General features: G+C 37.2%; 1 protein-coding gene across 1 annotated transcript in view; it reads right to left on the bottom strand.

Moving 5' to 3' along the window:
- erbb4b (erb-b2 receptor tyrosine kinase 4b) overlaps positions 1–20,356 on the bottom strand; it is a gene marked incomplete at both ends in the record, with an annotated part of 341,095 nt that overhangs the window by 134,850 nt on the left and 185,889 nt on the right. The gene's annotated exons all lie outside the window — the stretch shown is intronic.

Here is a 20,356-nt window from a genome sequence, read left to right as displayed (position 1 = left end):
CATAAACTACTGTGTGCTAACTGTGCCAGTACTGCTAAATATATCAAGTTACAAGTAGGCAGTGCTGGTAACTGCAGATATGGAATAAAATGGAAGAAAATATACAATATATAGCTCGAAGTATTGAGGATCATAATTGTGCAAAATTAAATGTTTAAATATGAGTTAAAACTAAGCCAAAGCAAAAACAAAACCCAACCAAAAAAGAAGCGAGCTTCATTAATTGAAAGAATTCAACACTGGACTGAATAAAACGAACCTGTCTCTACCAGCTTACAATGAATGTAGAGAACTCTGAGGCCAAACACTTCCATCCTCCAAGACCACATTTTCCTGTTAGAAGCACTAAATGCTTCTTTTGTGACACTTCTGCAAAATACTGTGAGACTGCATTTCATAATGGGGTTGTGTTTGTGTTCTTGTCACACAAACAGAATAGAAAGACAACTGTATACAAGGAGTAAAAAAAAACCAAAAAAAAAAAACCAAACACATTCTTCCTCAAAATACAACAGTGTGGAATGTAAAAAAAACAACATGTTCCCAAAGAAGTCACTTCCTTTGTAGTTCTCAGATGCTCATGTTGCCCCATATTCAACGTCAATCACTGTGCTTTGTGCTGCTCGCTTGCCGACAGTGAATGTCAGGACAGCAAATCTCTGCCTTTGCTCTACAAATAGGTGATATCCTCTCCAATCCATCATGTGCTGCCACCACCGGCTCCATCCCGTCCCCCAGTCCCCACTGTTGCCAGTTTAAGTAAATGCGGTGGTGACATACAGATGCGAAGTGCATGCATATGTCTGCATTCACATGAAGGTTAAACACCCAGAATGGAAATGTTTTTGCTTGAGCACATCCATTTGTCTTGTACATGTGTCAAGACAGAAGAGAAAAATAGAAAGAACATCACAGTGCTGTCCTATGAGTTCAAAACGTTTGTGTGTCGTTGTATGTGTGTGTATGCATTTCCTTACACATGCAAGAATGTACCACAGCAGGTTGTATAGTGGAAGATGGTAGGCTCTTTTTTTTAAGTAACAAAAAACATGTTGCTTAATGGATCATTTGTGTTAAGAACATTAGATAACATTTTTCAAATGGAAAATGGCAACGTGGATTTCTCATGGAAGGAGAAGAAGCCCTTTGACTTCAACTCGTTAAATGGGAAAGCTTTTAAACACTCTCTCTAGTAGACCAGCAAAACTTATTTATTTTCTATTTTTTTCTTTCACAAATAAATTAATGTAAACCTGATACATCATCTGAGTTATAATTAGATGATTCAACATCTACGCTGCTTCCACAGAAGCAGTGTAGATGTTTCCATCCAGCATAATCCTGTTGTACTTTCTAGAAGTAAAATTTTAAGATAGCAAGAACGGTAATGCTTTTTTTTATTTCAGTTTTGTTTTTTAGCTCATAGGTATAGACTCCCACTTTTCAAGACATTGTTTCCAGTAGAGGATGATGTCATCATGCTGTGCTACATACTGTGCACAGCGGCGATATGAACGCTCAGTGGCGTCAGGAAGTTATGGGAAAGTAGGAGAGTTTAGTTTGGATAGTAGCAATGATTATCAGAGAGTTTGAGAGATAGAGAGAATATTTTAGACTGAAGTTTCTTGGGCATTTAAGTTTGTATTCTCATACTGTAGGTTTTTGATGGCTTTTTATCACAGTTTGTTGTTGGAACTTAGTTTGTAAATTGTTTTTATCACGTGTGATGGACTGGCTAACTGTCCGGGGTGTAACCTCTTGGGATAGGCTCCAGCTCCCCCGCAACTCTTGATTAAACTAAGCGGTTCAGATAATGAATGAATGAATGAATGTACCACAGCTCCTAACAGGTTTAGCACCAGGTTTTTGGTGGTTTGTAGGATGACAATAGTTTCTTAGTTTAGTTTGCATTTGTGTAGGTAAAAATTCTTAGCATAGTTATTTTTTTTTTCCCAACATCTGGACGTAATGATGCAGAAGAAATATTTGGCAAAGAAGGTGCAGGAGCTGGTATAAACTGACTGTACATATTCTACAAATAAACCTGCACTGTGTATATAAAACAGCCTGCTGCCAAAACAACCAAAAAGTATATGAAGTTTTAATAATTGTATAAACTATTTAATAGCTTTCTGCCGTTATAATTGTTTTGTTTAAATGCTTTTGTTTCTTCAATTAGCAAAATTAACCCCAACTCAAGTTCATGAAAATGAAAAAGTGTGACTTTGGATTTGCATTTTTAGATGTTATATGTCTCAAAACCAATTTTCTATTACACTTATTTTAGGGATATAAAGCCCTTAAAAAACTGCATCAAATAACATCACAGACAGAAAAAAAATGTCCATTAATATGTTTTAGCTGCTTTGTATTGTAGATAAAATCAATCAATCACAAGATCTTTGCACTCTGCTCCCAAGAAAGGAGTGTATTAAATACATAAAAAGACAGATTATTGCAATAACTTGTGTGATGTAAATATATATTAATGCATTAACTCAAATTCCTTTTAACAGTGTGAATTTATTTAAGACGCAATCAACACTTGCACTGTCTGCAGAGTTTCAGGAAGAGATGCAGAAATAAGGTTGTGATTCTCCAGCAGAAATGAATACAGAATGTGTCTTTTACATGGACAGTTTAGCTGTAAAGATCTGAAAGTTGCTTCTCTGGATAATTCTCAGGTATTTTTTTTAACTACTGTTGAAGTTTTTTAAGTTACCACTTAACCAGTGTTGCGTTTCAAATAGCAGCTGCTGCACTGAGCAGATCATCAGTGAGCCGGCCTCTATAAAGAAAGTCCTGTTGGACAGTTTCTGTTAAGACTAGCTAAATAATAAAAATAGCTTAAATAATCCGTGCATCGGAGTTGTGTTGTCACAGGACTTGGCACGACAGTACAAATTCAGAATCAGCATTATGGCTCTATCGTAGGTCCCTTTATTTTCCTGTACCGGAGGTCCTGGAAGGTGTTCATCTGCCAGTTTAACCATATGACGCATGTAGAAATTACACTTGAACAACATACATATTATATATATATATATATATATATATATATATATATATATATATATATATATATATATATATATATATACACACCTTGGGTAGTGGTCTTGATGCGCACTAGTTGTCTGTCCGTGTGGGATGTACCATCAGCAGATCACTGAAGTGGCTGATATAAACAAGTCCTATTAATGGCTGGAGAAGGTTGGTCTGAAGGACAGTACAGAGGCACTAATCATGGCAACAGATGAACAGGCTCTGAGCACCAGAGCAATAAAAGGCCAGATCTACCATACCATACCATATATACAAAATGAATGAATGAATGAAAGAAAGGCAAATGAAAATTATTGCGTCCAGCAAACTTGCACACATTTTTTTCTTATCGTGCGAGGTGATGGAGAATGAGAGGGCTAAGATAAATGATAAATGGACTTGTACTTCTATAGTCATGCAGACCACTCAAAGCGCTTTACACTACTTGTCACATTCACCCATTCATGCACACACTCATACCCCGATAGGCACATTGGGGGGCAGCTTGGGGTTCAGTGTCTTGCCCTAGGACACTTTGGCCTGTTAGGGGAAGCCTGGAATTGATCCCCCAACTTTCCAGTTGAAGGACAACTGCTCTTCCTCCTGAGCTACAGCCGCCCAACCAACTGGACATAGTGATCATGGATAAGCAGCAGAGGAAAGCCGTAGTGATCGGCGTATCTATCCCGAATGATGGAATTATCAAGAAAAAGGAGCATGAGAAACTGGAAAAGCACCAAGGCCTCAAGGAAGAACTGGAGAAGGCCTGGAGGGTGAAAGCAACAGTAGTACCCATAGTGATTGAAGCGCTGGGGGCCATGTCCCCCTACACTGGAGATATGGCTCAAACAGATACCTGATAAAACATCAGACATTTCCAGAAAAGTGCAGCCCTAGGAACAGCTGAGATACTGCGTTTTGTGTTTTATTAAATTTTGATGCCTTAATAAAAATCATCTTTTATATTTATAGCTTGATTACATCACTTTTATAAGTCGTTATTTCCCATTCGCTTTCAAAACCTATAAGTTGTACAGATCACAGAAGTATAAATCACCAGAGGATACACTAATGATGACAAGAAATAACATCACTATGCTCAAAAATAACAGTGTATGCACAAGCAGACCATTTTTACTGCAGTTTTTAAAGGGTTAAATCAAACCTACTGCAGGTAAAAATACAAACTAAGGACAAATGTAAACACACTAAGGCTCACGTCTTCATGTAGTTAGCAAGCATGCAAGGGTCCCTAGATTTCCTTTAGAGTTAAACGTCATGATATATGTCATCACATCTTATAAATTATATTTCTCTGATTCATGCACACTTTTTTTCTTTTTTTTTTTGAGCAAGGTTGACAAATACATGATAATCTGATTCCATTCCTGTTCATGACATCACGTTAACAGGACCAATTCAGTATCAACAGACAAAGAAAACAAAGAATTGCCTAATATAGCTTAACAGTGTGACACATACCACATCATTGCATCAGAAACTTACATTTTTTCCATTGAAATCAATGAATACAACCCCTTACAAAGGAATGGTAGGCAATTTTAACTCATTCAGGATAGCTGAAAATGGTGCTACCCATTCATATGTAATTGCACTTATGTGTTTAACTATTGACCTGAAAAGAACAACTGCAATAATTTGAACACAAAAAAGTACTTTATAAAGGTTCACCAGAGCTTGCAGGGGTGGGATTCAATACCTCTCACCTCTGAACACACTGCAGTAAGGAAAAGCACCATGAGCATGCATGTGTACAGAAGAGAGATGAAAATGTGAAATTGGATTTAAAAAAAAAAAGAGTGACAGGAGAATCTATTAAAGATTAAAGAAAGACAAACATGCAGTCATAAATGAGTTTTTACTTTGTGAGTTAATACAGTGTGTACACACATGCAGGACAATGTATGTAATGGGGGTTGGGAGTGATGGGGCGTGTGTATATGTGCGTGTGTATTGGTAGGGTGGGGGTGGGTGCTTATACACTGAATGCATATTTAATTCTAACACGGTGACCGACATTCATGGCTGACTGGCTACAACAGCACATGGCACCATGTGCACAGAATATTGTGTACACTGATTATTCAGGGGCGTTAACAACTTCCACCTTAAAGCAAAATCCTGTGAATTGGAAAGAAAGTGCAGGTCTTGTTATTAATCTTTGTTTTCTTGTTTTGTTTACATTTCATTTTTGCTATCACTGAATCATTTTGGGAACCTTTAACCGGTTGGCATATCAAATTAAAAAAACACTGGAATAAAGATGCATTTTTTGAGAGTGCAAAAGATTTAGTTAAAACTTGAAAAAAACAAAAAAAAAACCAAACAAAAAAAACAAAAACAAGGAAATTAGAGGGATGCGTCCAATGCCTCTGTGAACAGTAGAAAAAAATATAAATGTTGAGATGTTGTCATTGGACTTCATGACAATTCAGCACTGAATAAACTGCACCCAAGACAATACCGTGGGACCTATTGTTTCTTGTATTTTAACAAAGGGGCTATTTGAGGAAGGGAAGGGAAGGGAACAGAAAAAAAAAAAAAAATGCACTGCCTCCCGCTCTACATGGCAACACCTGCGTCCAGCTGGACTCACAGCAGTCTGACTGGCTCTTATGTATGATGTCCCCTATTGTTTGATTTCTTCTTTTGGTTGTTCTCACTCTCAGATGTAAGTTGTTTTGAATAAAAGCATCAGTGAATGACTGTAGAATAGAATAGAATAGAATAGAATAGAATAGAATAGAATAGAATAGAATAAATTAAATGATTCATTTTTAACTGTTCAAAATGCTAAACACAAAGATTTCACACAGTTTCAAGCTCTTCTTTCCAAACCGAATCTAAACATTGGTGTTAAACAATAATGCCTACTTCTCAGACTGAACACGTACACTAGCAGGGGAAGACATGAATTCATTAAATGTAAAAGTCAGACTAAAGGCACACTCCTCACTTAGTGGAATCTATTCTGTGCAATGAATGGCAGAGGACAAGGAGCGACATGGCAGCTTACAGATGTTAATGTGGGTGTGGGAAGGGAAACGTGAAGCCATTCCGCCACATCTAACTTTCTTGGAAATTGAATCTTGTGAATCAGAGCTGATTGTTTCTGGGAACTCAGTGGTGATACACAGATGCTTTCCAAAGTCAGACAATCCAGTACAGAAAACAGACTCTCAGAAACTACAGCACTATATAAGCATAAATACTGTTTCTTTTATATATCCTACTCTTAATCAAAAGCTTATTTTAACCTCCAAGAAGGTTTCCATCAAAAGAAAAAAAAAATGATAAAAATACTAAATCAAATTATTTTAAGATTATTAATTAAATCTTTTAACTTTTATCTCAGTATAATACTAAATATCACATGCATCCATTTCAGCCTTTATGCATGTTTGACAGGAAAATGTTTAAACCTTTTATGAGATAAAATAGATGTCATGGGGGCGTTGGCCATAGCCCCCATCCTCCAAACGAACGCCTCTCCTCTGCTGAGATAATTGCATTCGCAGGCTGCTGATTAAATTTGGCCCATCCCTTGTGCAATTGTTTCCTATGAGTCTTTATGAAAAATGGCTGAGATTTGGGGATTATGGAATTATACCCAAGCAAGGCAAAGCATCTGCTTAAACATGAGACGATGAAAAAATAAAATCATGGTAGAATGGTTAAGGGGGTGTGGGGTTGCATCCGTGCATATTTTCATCTTTGGCAGTGAAAAAAAATCCTGGTAATTTAGGCCTTATGGGTGAAGCGGAGGAGGAAGGGGTGAGAATCACACTACAATACCTTGAGATAAGACAGATCTATGAGCAAGAAAGAAAAACAAAACCAAGAAAATGAATTAGGAAAGAGACCAAAAATGTAAGAAAGAAAAGGGCCTTATTATCAAGGAGACATACATGTGTGTGATACAAAAAAAAAAAAAAAAAAAAAGAAGAAGGAAGAAAGAAAGTGTAAAAGGACCTTCAATTGCTGCTGCTGAGGGCCACTTAACTGATCAAGGCTGATGTGTGATCAGCCTGAATTAAAATGAATCGCACTGTCTGGAATGGACAAAACAAACCAGGGTCTGAAGGAGGCAGAGAGAACGAGAAGGAAAGATGGAGAGAATGAGAAGAGAGAGTGCGTATCTTGACTCAAGCATACCAAGTATGTCGGTTTTACCAAAAAGGAAACAGGCTTTAGTCTGTGCATGATTTGCTAAGGCAACAACACGTTACTGAGGCCTTGTTTTTTCAGGCCTACTGAGAGACAAAGTGCAACACACTACAGGCCAAGGCAGTCATTCAGTTCACACAGCTCAAATATGTGGCGTTACAGAAAAAGGAGGGTTTAATTTTTTAGAGAACAGATGCCCTGAGTGAATGCAGTGACTTCAGAATATATTTATGAGTCTTAACTTAGAGAATATTTAGAAATGGAAGCGTTAGCGACATGACACTGGGATGCAGGCATTAGCATCTGACGCTATATCTTTGAAAACGCTAAATGAACCTAGATCTGTCACGGTAACAAATTTTGCCATGCCATTGCCTCAGAAATTATTGTGATAGATGATATTATTGTGCTAATTGATTACTGTTGTCATTTTGAGACCATTTTCAACTAAAATAACAAAAATGCCATAATATTGCAAGGACATCCTTTCAAAGGTCAACATACTTTAATTTCTAAAAGAACACTAAGCTCGATGTGCAGACTAGTTTATCCTCATCCAGTCCCCAGTCTGCTGAAACAAATCAGGATTTCTCCTGGGGGTTTTGGCAACTTGGTTATCTAGAACATGTGGTCTCTAAACACTTGGAGTTCAGGTTCCAGTCAGCAGTTACATAGTCCATGGTCAAGCTCATATAAAGCGACATGTTTGGACTGGAGCACAGGTGGAAGAGCCAAACTGAACATCTTTGATTGCCTTCAGTATGTCATTTTTCATGTCATTTTAAAGTTGTGGAAATGTCATTTGTAACATGGACGTTCATCCAGGCAATTCCTACTGGCTGTAAAATGCTGACAATATTTTTCAAACTGTCGCCTTTTTAACAATATGAAAGGGTACCATAGCTTCCCCAAACACGCTGTCTGAGCGCACGCCATGTTGCACTGTCCTGTTTGTATTCAGTCGGTAAACACCGCAGTGATCGCGGACTGTCGGGAAGATCCAGCTAGCCTGTTTGTTAAGGTCTTTTTTCACAGCTGGGAAATCTGCAGTTGATGGTTGTGCTTTAAGTGTAAATGCAAGCTTGTTGTCTTGTCATGTTTAGTTAATATTGTCTTAAAAGAAATGAAGCACTCTTTCTCTCTCATCCAAAAGTGAGAGAGTGAGCGAGAGAGAAAAGAAAGACAAATGAAAATGATTGGCAAACTTATTGCACGCATTTTTTCTGATCGTGTGATTAGTTGACTTATTGGTTATTGTGAAAGGCCTCGTTGAACCTCCAACACTTTTGTTTGAAACATCTTGAAGTCTTGTGTGGTCACATTGGTGACTAATGAGGATCACGTACTACAAAATGTTTTCATCAGATTTTGCTCTCGATATGTTTGGCTCATCCTGATCTAACAGGTGCATCTATGTTGCCAGGTTTCTATTTTCCTTTGTGTAACAACATAAATACTACACGTAACTTGTGCTTAAAGTCAAGTTCAAACTCTAAGATCGTGAAGGTGATTTTCACATCGCAGACCGATGTTTAGAAGTGAGGTAAATAGACTGATTGATCTGTCCCAATCACTATGTATGAACATGTCCCGTAAGTCTTTGTTTATCCAGCATCCCACGGTGACAAACTTGATGGAGAAAGAAGCCATAAAGAGAAATTTTGGCATTCTTCTACAACCAGGCTTTGCAAAGCAGATTGAACCATCAGGCGCTACATGCGGTTTTTGTTACCCTGGTTACAAGAGGCAGAGACCTGCCTGGATGAAAACCAGATAAGAAAAAAAGTGTGTGATCCACTCCTGGAGATCATGTATCTATGTCAAACATAGAATCTTTAAGATCTTTAAAACAGGTGAAACACACACAAGAGGAAGTGTGAACAACAAATAAACACTAAACACTGAAAGCATTGTAGTTTGCAAACATATTTAAAACATATTTTAGGGGGGAAAAAAGAAGGTCTGCTTTGTACAATCCAGTCAATAAACCTACAACTATAAACTTAAAAGTACTGCAAGAGATAAAATCAATATAAAAGGATGCCATCAAAGGAAAAAAAATCTTTAAAATGTGTGCATACAGACTAAAAGTGTGACACACCCATCAATGACCTGTATTTGTATATGCTGAAGCATACATAATACATCTCTTTGGAGACCTGAGATGAACAAAATAGTCTTTTTATGTCCCATTACCCACCACTGCCCCCATCAATAGCTGTTCCACTTACCCAAGTCTTCAGCCAAAGAGGCAAAAATAAGCATATTAATTATTAAGCTGCCAGGGGAGAAAGGAGTGGAGTCAGATAGGGTTGGAGGGTAATGTGTGCCTGTGAGTGTGTGTTTGCCTACGGTGGCACTGGCTGTGAGATATTAATTTGGTTTTGGGATCGCAGCTTTTTTTTTTTTAAAGTCACTCATTGCAAACCTGAATGATAATAATTTAAAGATATATAATTCTCACTCCTTTTGTTAGATTAATTCAACATGAGACAGACAGACATGTGAGACTTTGTTGCATTGCCAGCACAAAGTAGTATTGTAGCCATTTTAAAGAAAGTAAAGCACACACAAAAAAAAAAATCCTAAAAGGTATATTGTAAAGAGACAAAAGAGAAATTAAACACAATAACAAACTTAAGTTAACAAGAGTTTAAAATGTTAAACTGCTGTGTGTTTTAAGAACTTGATGATATCAATGTTAAACACCTAATTTCTGAAAATCTCATCAAGTCTATAAGGCCTCATAACTAAGCTGATGGAAAGTGACAGTTTTTTCTGAGGCCTTTGAAACCCACTGAGCTGCCAGTCAGCTCCCAGTTTATTTGCTTTCCCTCTCATTTTGTTCATCCTCAGAGACGAGAACTGAGCGCTTCTGAAATCAAAGATCTGCCTGAAACACAGTCTGGACCCTGGAATCAAAGTAAAAACTGTATGTCGGGGCTGTACATTCGTGCACCAACATGGTAAAAGCCAGAATGACAGAAAATGAACATGACAATCACATTGTTATTAAGTGCCATCATATCTTTGTTATAATTTTTTAAATAAAAAAAAAAGGAAAGAAAAAAAATCAGATTAGAAACTGTTCAGATGTTTGAACTTCTTTGATTCAAAGTTTAAAACGATTTGTTTATCAGTTTGCATCTACGTTTGAATATGCAGTGAGAGAACGTTTCTTAAATAATAAAGAATACACTGCAACAAGTTAACAAGCTAAATATAAAATTTCCAGACAAATCAGGGTTTTTGCAACATAAGTGTGTTTGCAGAGAAGAGCAACCAGAATGCACTCATCTTAATAATTTTGTAACTAAACTGTGACATCAGCCTTCCTGGCTTTTGTAAAGATAAACACAGCCAACCTTACTGACTGTATTTCAACAAAACTACAGTTAATTCACACTTACATACATTCCTAATATAAAATCTTCAGTAGCAACGAGTTGCTGTTGGCCATGCGGTGCATTTTCTGCTAATGCATGAAAAAGAAAGAGCTTTAGAGATTGTAGAGCAGTTATATCAGCATCTGTTCGCTCTGAGCTAACTTGCTATTATAAGGCCCATGCTAAGTAAAGCTTGTTACTCCACGACAAGTGAGAACTTTTTTTTTCTACTTAAGCGTCGCAAGAACAAGAAATAGTTTGCTTTGGTCTGGTAAATTCATACTATAAGAGAAGTTTTGTCTACAAGGGAATGTAACTGCTGGATCTGCATATTTAATTGCCACACATATTTAATGTATTTTACTTTCTAAACACCATAATAAAATAAATTATTAAGATATGCCATAAACTTAACAGATAGTTCAAGTGTCTAAATCACACAATCTCTGTCTGCTTTTTATCCATTTTAACCATTACTTTTCCAGTTTCACATGTTACATAGTTTTATTTGTCCTGGATGAAGATTTTCTAATAATAAATAGCATTGAAGGGTTCTGAAGAGATTTTAGAGCAATGTGATTTTCTTCTTGTCACTTTCATAACTGAAGGGACCTTCAGTCTGTAGCCGATGATCCTTTATAGAAATACATATGTGGGCATCAGAATAATAAATGACTGGAGAACATGACATGTTCAAACAACGTAATGGTTGAAACAGTTATGGTGACAATAAAGAAAGAAAATACAGAAACAGTCTATTCAGAAAAACACCATAACATCTTCTATAACAAATTATCCAGATCTGGTTTATTTGATTTAAATGTTGGAATTTAGTCTTTTTTTTTTAAAAACACAACCCCCTTCCTGCCCAGCGCTCTAACTGCAGCGTGCATCAGCCAAACATTTTGCGGTCCTCTCCCATCATTGTGCCAGTATTCACACATGTAATAAATGTTTTACTGTCCTTAGAAATGTTCCCAAAAGCATTTAAAAAAAAAAAAAAAAAAAGCTTGAGTAACATCTCTGCTCAAAAAGTCTTTATTGGACCCGATCAGATTAAGAACGTTTGACCATTTTTCTTCTGCAATTTCCATCTATCCCCTTGGTTTACTAAAGGAAAAAAAAAGTCCTCTCCAATATATCTAAAAAGATGTGTGGATGACATTGAAAAACATCTTGGGCGCATATATTGCATAAGTGCACCTTGCAATTAAGGCCACTTGCTCCTTAATTGGTTGAGAAACACATCCATGTGCTTGCAGTCCTGAACTATAAAAACAATAAAAACAAAGCAGAGTCAGGATTATGTTGCAGAAGCAGCGTTTACAACTCTGTGCTATGAGCTCAACATTTTTTAGTTGTTTGAGGGAGGAAGAGTTTGTGCATTAGCCTGTCTGCAGAGATGCTTTAAAGTAGTGTTTTAGTTGGAATAAATGAGGATTAAACAGTTTGCACCCATACCACTGCACCTGCTAATTACATACTTTTTTGGTAAAGCATTATTTATTTAATTACTGCTTGTTCAAGAAACTCTTCTACTTAATCCTGTCCAAATCATATTAAAGTCATTCAGGGGGCTATGCACACATGTACATTTAGGCATACATTCTGACGTTGCTTCTTGGCCATTGTATTGATATCATGTATGTCATCTTAGCTTTCCATCCCCATCCACAAAGCAACCTCAGTTCATGGCTTTCTCATTTGTGGTTATGTGGTGTTCAAATGAGAACAAATCGTGTCTTTAAGCATCTCTTGAAAACTCATCTTTCATGAAGACACTTCTTCTCTTAAGACTTTAAATATCTAAAACAGATTTCCTGTACTTCTAGACATCATTGCACTGCCACACCTGCTCTCTTTGTATTCAGTAATGTAATTGTATTTAAACTGAATATATGAAACAAGGCCACACGTAAGAATGTTCTCTTACTAGTTGCTTATTTGGGGAAACCTGCTGAATGAATAAACGTAATATAAACATGTCAGCTTCTTTTTTTCAGTTGCAGTTAAAGAAAAGAATAAATAACACATATAAGTTCACTGTTTTTATGCTTTCTGGACAAAAAAAATAAAAAATAAAAAACTAAAACAAGGCTCCAGTAGTTCTAAAGTCTCCGTCACACAGCAATCAATTAACACCAACTACCACTGATAGCCTGTTCCGGACTTCAATTTAACATGTGCCTCCTCACGATCCACATTAGGGATTTACAAATGTGACAATATGAATGTCGTCCTTCAAGAGGAAGTCCCTCTTGCCCCCTTCCTGAAGCAGTGAAATATTGAGTGTGACACGGGAGTAATTGCATGGGAAGTAATCAATTAGACACACAATTGAAAGAGACCTGAGGTCTGCTGGCTGCCAGGCAAGAGGCTCGCCTGAATTCTGGTGGCGTGCACTGAACCAATCTGGACTGCCTCTTGTGGCAGAATTGCTCTTTCGTTTCCTAGTAGTGAGATGATGAATAAAAGTCTTCGGGATCAGAAAAAGGCACTAATTTTATGGCCCTTTGTTCAGCAGTCCCATGGCTGGAGGAAACACACTGACTCAAATTGTCCCTTTCACCTTGCCCTATCCCATCTTTCCAATGCCTCCCTTATGTATTGCTGTCACACAACACTGAGCAGGACACTTTGGGTACGTGACACCCGGACTGCAATGATCTTTGGAGAGCGCAGAAAGACTCAAGTGCTAAAAAGATTTTTGTCGTGTACAACGAATGGTAGCGCGCCAGCATGACACTGTACAGTATGTGTTTGTGTGAAAGGCATCAATGAGGCAAATCTAGACAGCCAACTGAAAAATGACGGAGAAAGAAGGGGATGAAGAGATGGAAGACAGACAGAAAAGAGGATGGATAAAGGGAGAGCAGATGGGCCATGAAGGAGTGGATAACGCCTTGGCGTAGAACACAGGCTTGTGTACATGCATGCAATGAGAGAGGATCATTCAGCAGATGGGGCCTCAGATTGGTTGCTTCATTTTAGACAGACGCGGTGCAGGCGTAAGGTGGCTGGGAAAAAAAAAAAAAAAAAAAAAAAAAAACACTAAACAAATGTGGGAAAAATAGATATTGGATGAAATGGGAACATGGGGTGGGGATACTGGACGTAAAATGTGTTTAAATAAGAAACCTCATCTGTGTTGCGCTCCATATTGAGGATGATATTATTTTGCCAGGGAAGCAGGCTGTAATTACCATGTGAGAGCACATAAGCTGTTCACAGTTCATGTGAATCCAGACAGAAGTGCTGAAAAATGTTTGCCTAAGCATGAAAGACGACATTGTGGGTCAACATGGGTCAAAATACAGATTAGAAACTTTGAAAATGTCACAAGCTTGCACTTTGGGGAATAAAGTAAAACTAAGAACTTATTAAAAGTTTCTCTCTGTAGCAATCAAAACACTGACTTGCACACCCAAAAAGATTTTTTTTTTTTTTTAATTTTTTTTTAATCAGGAGAGCATCTAACACTGTCACACTGTCACTGTTTAAACTTTTGTTTTTTCCTGTCTTTTTGCCATTGTAGAGTTATATCAGACGGGCAACTAAAGTCCCCGCACTTAAGCAAAGTGTCTTATATTTCTTATTTTACACACTTCTGTGCACACAAACACCATCCCTAAACTTTCCATGGCTTGGCTGTGCCTTATATTTCATATTCATGAGGATAACTTAACTAAGCTTGATTGAAAGGTGCATCAGAGGGAGTCCTATCCCTCCTCAGCCAAAGACCCCATCCTCAAGTCCCCTTAAATCCAGAGAGTCCATTCACAGTGCACAGTGTGCACCAGGAAGAAAAAAGGGGAAAAAAAATCAATAAGTGCACTGCTACAATATACTAGCGACAAATTGATTTCATCCCAAGGCAATTTTGACCCAAGCAAAAACCGTGTGTGGGTTTCAGCACTGAATGAGACTTTCACTGCGCCTTCTCTCGATTAGCCCCTTATGTCCTTAATAAGTTTTATCTTCCTATATATGTTGCTTATGGATTACATTGATCATTCTTCACTTCTCCGCGGAGCTGCTGGCAGGGGAATGATAAACTTATATGACAGCAACATCAAAAGGCGTCGTAATGAATGTGATGCACAGGACTCGGTAAAGCACCAGAAGTTTGGATCTGTTCTGCTTGATGTACAGAAGCAGATCTATCCTGATGATTCAGGGCTATTTCCTTCCTCCGCAGCACACACCAGAGTGATGACGACTTGAATCAAACATATTGGGATACAAATAATATTTTTTCTCCCTCTAGCAAAAACTGGTTTGAACTTTCTTCGCTAAAATGCAGGGCTCAAAGACAAATAACTTACTATAAATACAAAGATTTGTAAAACAGATTTCCTGGGTTATTACTGAGGATTAGATGAACGATCACAAAAGATGTTATGCAAACATCATTTATGATTACAAGCAAGTTACTTAAAAAATAGTAATTGGACAAAACATTGACGATAATCCTGGATTTGGTTCTGTTTAGCATAAACTAAAGCTTTCACTGATTTAAACAGTTCACATTTCAGCAAAGACTATGTAGAATGAATGACAGTGCCTATTAAAGAGAGTACTAGTTAACAACGTGGACTTCTTAACTTCTTTTTTTTTTTAAATTAAAATGATGGAACATGCACAAGAAAATATTTGTTTCATCACTTGGACAGCCATTGTTATGGAATATTCAATCACTAAAGGTTAGATGTGCATTAAAATATTGCATAATATTAGAAACAGTTCTTTAAATTTGTTAATTTCATAAAAGGACAATAAAGAGTAAAAAGAAAAAAAACATATCAATACCACACCACATGTTAAAGGAATTTAATCATCAAATGTGGCATTTTATCTAAAAACAATGACATGTTATTATAAAATGTCATATTTTTACATGTTCTGCCAAAACGGGAGGAGCCAGAGGAACTTGCACTATTTGATATCCTTGGAGTAAGAGCAGGCAGATGCTTTAAGCTTAACTTCCATAGTGTTTCAGAGTACCTCACAGGCTTGGTTCTACTTAGCCTCAGAATGACTCAGTGATGATGATGAAGGCTTTTTGTTAGAGATAGCATTTCTTTTCCCCAAAGGTAATTTGTTATGACTACTAATGCCTGCTGTGACATGCATATTTCCTGAACTGCTAATGCTAACATGGCATTAGAGATGAGTATAACACCATGTGAGACACAAGTCAAGCATAAGACCTAGATGACATCATCTGAAGGGATACAGCACCAGTGATGGCGTTAAGACAGAGCTAACTTAAGCTTATAAAGATGTTTACTGTGTGCTGTAATATCAACCAAGCTTTGAAACAGGAAAAGAAGGTAGAAAACAAATTGTTCTTTGTTTTCTTTGATTTTTTTTTTTTCTCTCCAACAAAAAGTCAGAATATACGTCTATATTCTATTTGTGGAGGATTCTGAGTAAAACACAAAGTGATGAAGTAGAGCAGATTCCAACTATGGCTTTTGTGCACAACTTTCCTTCCACTTCATGGCTCAAGGCCACGGATGGCAGATCAAACGGCAGCCTCTCGCAGAGTCCAGCCTTGGCTCCCCCAGCACTGGCTTCAAGTTGGCACGGCAATGAAAAGGCCTGGCTTGGCAAAATGCTGCTGTTGGTGCCAGACAAATGCAATTCCCCAAGTATGGCCCAAAATGCGAGATAGAAGAGAAGATGGGGTGTAACACAGAAGTATATGCTGTAGCTGCACAAACTAAAGACTGATAAGGCTGCGTTGTTTCCCTTCACCCGGGGGAATCACTGGGAAGGAACAGTTGAAGAGAACAATGAGAGACGACTGAATTATTTAGAAAGATAGTTTGAGTGAGGTTGAGTCAGGCTCAGTGCCATGCCTCTAACTCACAAATGTGAATAAAATCTCTTCAAAAAAATGAACTGCAATCTTAGACTACAGGAAGAATGTTTGTTTCAACTGCCTCTGTTTCTTCGGGACATGTTTTATTCAATGATCATGCAGCTCGTTGGCTTGGGGAAACCAGAAAGGACTAATCAAGGTTCACCCCAAGGAGAAATAAGCAGTGAATGCCATTTAAAGATAGATTTGGTCAAATTTCCTCATAGACATAATTAACCATCTGTTTTGCCAGCTACTATATCCCTTATATCTGATTTCTCATGCTTTATGATGTGCATAAGACGATTGGTAGGAATAGGAATATCCCCATCATATTTCCACTGGGGACATAATTAGAAGGAAATCAGTGTCAGATTAAAGACATCAGAAAAGGATTTTTTTTTTTTTAACTTGGGGTCAGCAACATAAAGATTTACACAATAGGACAAAAATTTTGTCTAGTGACAAAACAACTGTGCAATCATATTCACCTCATCATCTTAGTAAAGCCAATGAAGATTATACATGTGATTTTCTTTAAAAATCTATGTCTATGTGAAACCAAATGCAAACATTTTGATTTCCACTTTCATTTTATCAATATGAATGGATGCACACAGACCAGTCATTTTCTCTAAAATAAGGACTTAGCACTTAGATAAATAAGTTCTATTGTGAAAGTAGCAGATTTCATCATTGAAAAACAAAATAGAAGACGTCTTATCACAGAAGTTGAGAAAATAAAATCAGTTTAATGAGGGGGTCTCAGTAATGGAATCACAAAAAGAACAAAATAATGCTGAACAGGAAAACCAACAAAAAGCAATCAACTCTGTAAGCTCAAAACAAAGGAGTCTAAAGATGTTGGGGGAAAAAATAGAGGAATGATATCTATACAATCAGGAGAAATAATACATCCGCTCACTCGATGACAGTTTCAGAGCTGTAAGAAGAATAACACTAACTCTGAGTTTGTTGAAAGGTAAACATGTGGAGCATGCATGTGCATATTCATAAACTTATAGAAGCAAGGCTTTTCACAGTCAACATGTATGACCATAACACAAAGCTACAGTTATAGCTCCAAAAGCTAAATATGATTCATTTATCTATTCTCTACACTACCAAGTTCAATTCAGGGTTGTGTGGGGCTGGCGCATGTTCCAGCAAATAAATACAAATGTGCTATTTTTTGCATTATAATGGAATTTTAATTGTCCAGTTGTGGCTAAATTTACCATTTCATCATACCGTCACGAGTGGTGGTGGAAGTGTGGACGCAAATGCGGGAGAAGGGAGCCAGAGATGCAGAACTAAGAGGTTTTAATCGTGGAATAAACTGAAGGCAGAACTAACCAGGGAAATGTGGTCTAACGCACAATGATCCAGCAACTACGAGCAGGAACCAAGTCATATATAAACACACAAACAGCACGAGAAACAGGTGGAATGAAACATCAGGAGGAAACTAGACATCAGGGAACCAAACCAGGAAAACTACGAAATAAAACAGGAAAGCAGGAACTACAGAGAACACGCAACATCACATCCTGACACATATAAAGCTTTATCTGTTCCTAAAGCATAAATATCTGTACAAATACGTGTCACATGAGCTTATTTTATGAAAACCGTTTAAAATGGAGAAGGAGCATGTTTCTTGTGTGCATGCATGAGCATCTGATGACTGATGTCAGTTTAGTTGCAGATCTTACCAATAACAATAAAACAGAAGTGAAACAGGTTTATTGAGATATTTCTCGAAGCATTCATGTTGATTTATTCATGAATGGTTTTGTTGTTTCTTCCAGAGTCTGACTGTATAATCAATATTTATAGAAGAGTCATCAGAAGTCACTGGCTACGTTTACACGAAGCACTTGTAATCCAATCTGACATCCAGTCTGAACAGAAATGCATCATGTAAACACCCCAGCTGATCCGATCGGCCTAGAGTGGAAAATATTTTCAGTCGAATTGAGAGGGGTGGTTTGAACATCCGATTGTTTTGTCATGGATGGGTTTTCTGCACATGCTTGAGCTACACGAAGGCTGTGTAAAGTAATAAATCTTCACATAAGACTTAGACAATGGCGGCAGCAAACCAGGACAGGACTGTGTCCGATACTTTTTTTTGTTGGAATCTGAAAGAGGGTTTCAACAGTGAAAAGGTTCAAAAAAAAAAAAAAAAAAGAGAAACTTCCTTTTTCTGGATGTGTCACAGCATTAGGAATTTTTGAATCTGTCCAGTTTCCATGGAAACACAGCTACTGATTCATTATTGCTTTAAAATCATAAATATTTTTTTTAAGTAAAGTTGTGTTGCTGCTTGCATTTTTTATTTGCGCTTGTTTTAACAAAGCCAAACCAATATAGAACTTTATTATTCATGCAACAGCATGAAACAACAGAAACTTTATTATTCATTCATTCATTATCCGAATTGCTTAGTCCGATAAAGGGTGAGGGAAAGCTGGAGCCTATGCTAGCAGTCTTCGGGCGAGAAGCAGGGTACACCCTGGAAAGCTCGCAAAAAAACCCCCAAAAAAATGAATTATATTAAAAGTGATCTTGAGGACTAAATATTTTTACTGATTTTGTGTAACTTATCTGATGGCTTCTGGTCACAAAATAAGATCACATTATTTATAGGTTAATTTTTCTTAAATTACAGTCAGACTTCAAGTGATATGCTGTTATACACTTGTAAAATGCTCATAATTTATATACTGCGATTCAGCCAGGAAATTATTCCTTTTCACTCCAGACACTGTAGAGTAGAATTTAGCTTCAATATCAATAAATAATGTTGCCCTTACATAGCACACAAGATCCCTCGCACGTCACGATTACGCTTGTCGTGGAAATGCTTTACATTTTGTTTGCAAGTAAATAACTTCATTTCTGCTGACCTCAAGGTTGGGGCTCCTAAAGAAAGCCCAGAAGCACCATAGATCCACCGTTTATAAGGCAGCAGAGCTACCCACACAATGTTTCCCTTCTCAATTCACTTATATCAGCAATCACACATTCACTCACTTCTCCAACCTGCAAGGAACTATGTTTGGGTCAATTGCTGACTGGGTTGTTACGCAACCCAATTTATTTATTTATTTTTTGGCGGCTGGGTGGGGGGGTGGCAGGATGAAAATGACAGAAGGGATTAAATATTTCCAGAACTATATGAGTCAGCATAACATTTCTGGGTAAGTGAGAGATTAATTGTGAAAACGGTCAGTTTCATGTGAGGAGATGAACAGCCTTTACCCATCCTGTGCACTGGGGACAGAAGCCAGTAAACAACCGCCAACACATGAATGGATTTATGTATCTAAGTGTGCAAAGAGTCCTCAAAGCTCTCATTGTACTTATATTTTTTCATATGATATAATACAGCAGCAATCCTTTGTGGGATTCTTTCTTAATGAGACAGGAAATTCTTACTGGTGGACTGATCTTATGTTATTACCTGTTGCCAGTTAACCTTCTTGCAAAATGAAAAATATACAAATGATTATATTGTGCTATGCAATTATATTTTTTACACTATTCAAAAAGTGTAGAAAATAAATTGTAATAAACTTTTACTCATTACTCATTTTACTCAATTAGATCCACTTGCAAATTACCTACCAAACTGATTAAGGACACATAAAAAGAAGGTTTGAGGAAAGGAAACAATTGAAATATTGTTCTCAAAGTTGTGCTTTCATACATAGTTGAAGTCAGTTTATAACTCATGACTTTTATGAAGTGGGAAGCATACAAGATAAAAGTCAAGTCCAAGCAGGTTCATTTCTAGGGGTGGGAAAATCAAATCGAAAAATTCAAAATGGGGATTTTTTGCTTCACAATTTTAAAATCTATTTTT

This window comes from Telmatherina bonti, assembly GCF_933228915.1.
Source record: "Telmatherina bonti genome assembly, chromosome: 15".
NCBI lineage: Eukaryota > Metazoa > Chordata > Actinopteri > Atheriniformes > Telmatherinidae > Telmatherina > Telmatherina bonti.
The sequence above is the reverse complement of the archived record's forward strand: the minus strand, read 5'-3'. Positions and strand labels throughout refer to the sequence as shown.